Genomic DNA, 3149 nt, shown 5'->3' with positions numbered 1-3149 from the left:
CATGACTTGCTGCAGTGTGGAAACTATTTAGTGTTAGGACCAGTCTACTATGGGACACCTTGTAAGCGGTGACTGGCTTAGCAGAATATGATCATATTGTGTGACTAAGATCCCATTTCATTTAAAGGTATTTGTTACAGCAAAAAAAAATTTGCAGCATAAATATAAGTCAATATTATTGCGAGATGTTAATCCCATTTTTATTTGAACTATGTAAGTATATTTAGCAGATAGAAGTATTAGAAGTATATTTGTTTTTGCAGCTCAAATATAAGCCAATATTATTGCAAGATGTTTATCCCAATCTTATTAGAAGCTATGTAAGTATATTTGGCAGACAGAAGCATATACAAATATGACATGAAAGAGTGGACTTAAGTGGTTGGATGTGCACCAATACTTTTTGTTGTTATATATATATATATATATATATATATATATATATATATATATATATATATATATATATATGGTCCAGGATCATCCTTGCTGTGTGTGTGGGGGTCATCGGGGTGTCAGGAATAATATAGGATAGGTATCAGTGCGTTTTTATTACAATATTTTTGTGCTTGGTTAAAGATGACCCTTAAAGGGACAGTATACTATAAAATTGCTTTTCCCTTAATGTGTTTCCAATTACTTTTTTTTTACCATCTGCAGAGTATAAAAAAAGTGTATGAGATTTTCTTTAAGGTTTATTTGTGTATATGAATTAGCTGATTTTGTGTTTTGAAGCCACAACCTAATAAAATGAGTTAAGCTTATTTTACCCAAATATACAAGTTGATTGTATATGATGTGCTTATAGTAATGTTTCATGTTATACTGTAAGTGTCATTGACATACTCTTATAATTGTATGCTCCTCTAGGGGTATCTCTATAGTTATTAGCTAATTTTAAGCAACTGTTTTGAGGTTTTTCTTTAATTGCAATTACTGGTGACCTCCTTTTCTTATATTTGTTCCCCATGTCTCCCATAGTGGATACTTAATATTTATAGGATGTGACTTTTTCATATTTATTTTACAAGTTAGAAGTATATGTTATACTCCTAATTGATGTGTTTCATTGGCATATTAAAGGTCCAAAAGTGGCCTATATTAATGTAGCTCTTCTGCTACTCTTTGTAATAAATATGTTGAAGGTCCAAGAGTAGCCTTACCTATGTTATGGAGGTAGAAAACTGAGGATTAGAATTTGTTATTTATTGTTATATTATACAGGTAGTATCTATACAGTAGGTTGTATTATTGTATTCCACTTTATTTTGAATTTCCTATCAAATTTTCATGATTTTATTACCAAACATGTAATTATGGAAATTGTAACCCGATTCCATGCCTGTAAACCTTTTCTTTTTCCTCAATAAAAAAGTTATTTTAAAAAAAATGAGTTAAGCTTGTAGGTATAATCAGATCTCATTACTTTATCACATTATGTACACATACTTGCTTCTTTATCTGTCCATAAACCAATCATCAATACTTGGGCAGAACAATGGAAAATTAATATTTTATTAGCTTATCTCTCCTATAAACCACTGGGAGTGTAATTTCTTCTACTGGCTGTGTTAACACAGCTTGGCCTTGAGGCCAAAAACTTTTAGGATGGACAGGGATAAATAAAATAAAACATTAAAATAAACTATTTCAAATGCCAATATAAGGGTAATGGAAATACTTGTAAACAGTTTAATACACTCCAGCAGGTAAAGTGGATCATTGGGAACAAATTAAAGGGGTGAAAACAATTGAGTAAACTGTCTCTTTAATGGGTGATGTTTACCACCAATGGAAGAAAGTGTAAATGTTAACAAAAACAAAATTACTATGGGCTGGCTCAAATGGGTTTGATTAGAACACAACTGCTTTAAATCCTTGGGGCCCCATTTGTCATTGTCCGGTCAGGCTAGGTTCACAACTAGGGAACCCTTCCACCAGGGATCAAAGTAAACCCCATACAGTGCCTTTCAGAGCTCTTAGGTAAGAGCAGGGACTGTCAATCAACCTGGTTGGCGATTATATTAGTCTAAAGACTGCTTCTTCTTAAAAGGACACTGAACCCAATTTTTTTCTTTCGTGATTCAGACAGAGCATGCAATTTTAAGCAACTTTCTAATTTACTCCTATTATCAATTTTTCCTCGTTCTCTTGCTATCTTTATTTTAAAAAGAAGACATCTAAGCTTTTTTCTTGGTTCAGACTCTGGACAACACTTTTTGATTGGTGGATTAATTTATCCACTAATCAGCAAGGACAACCTAGGTTGTTCACCAAAAATGGGCCGGCATCTAAACTTACATTCTTGCATTTCAAATAAAGATACCAAGAGAATAAAGAAAAACAGAATTTATGCTTACCTGATAAATTACTTTCTCTTACGGTGTATTCAGTCCACGGATTCATCCTTACTTGTGGGATATTCTCAATCCCTACAGGAAGTGGCAAAGAGAGCACACAGCAAAGCTGTCCCTATAGCTCCCCTCAGGCTCCGCCCCCCCCCAGTCATTCGACCGACGGTTAGGAGAAAAAGGAGAACCATAGGGTGCAGTGGTGACTGTAGTTATTATAAATTAAATTTGAACCTGACTTAAATGTCAGGGCGAGCCGTGGACTGAATACACCGTAAGAGAAAGTAATTTATCCGGTAAGCATAAATTCTGTTTTCTCTTACTTGGTGTATTCAGTCCCCGGATTCATCCTTACTTGTGGGATACCAATACCAAAGCAATAGGACACGGATGAAGGGAGGGAACAAGTCAGGTAACTTAAACGGAAGGCACCACTGCTTGCAAAACCTTTCTCCCAAAAATAGCCTCCGAAGAAGCAAAAGTATCGAATTTGTAAAATTTGGCAAATGTATGCAGTGAGACCAAGTCGCTGCCTTACAAATGTGTTCAACAGAAGCCTCATTCTTGAAAGCCCATGTGGAAGCCACAGCTCTAGTGGAATGAGCTGTAATTCGTTCAGGAGGCTGCTGTCCCGCAGTCTCATAAGCCAAACAGATGATGCTTTTCAGCCAAAAGGAAAGAGAGGTAGCAGACGCTTTCTGACCTCTCCTCTTACCAGAATAGACAACAAACAAGGATGATGTTTGTCTGAAATCTTTAGTTGCTTTTAAATAGAATTTTAAAGCACGAACAACGTCA

This window comes from Bombina bombina, chromosome 3, assembly GCF_027579735.1.
Source record: "Bombina bombina isolate aBomBom1 chromosome 3, aBomBom1.pri, whole genome shotgun sequence".
Classification (NCBI taxonomy): domain Eukaryota; kingdom Metazoa; phylum Chordata; class Amphibia; order Anura; family Bombinatoridae; genus Bombina; species Bombina bombina.
Note: the sequence above shows the minus strand (reverse complement) of the source record.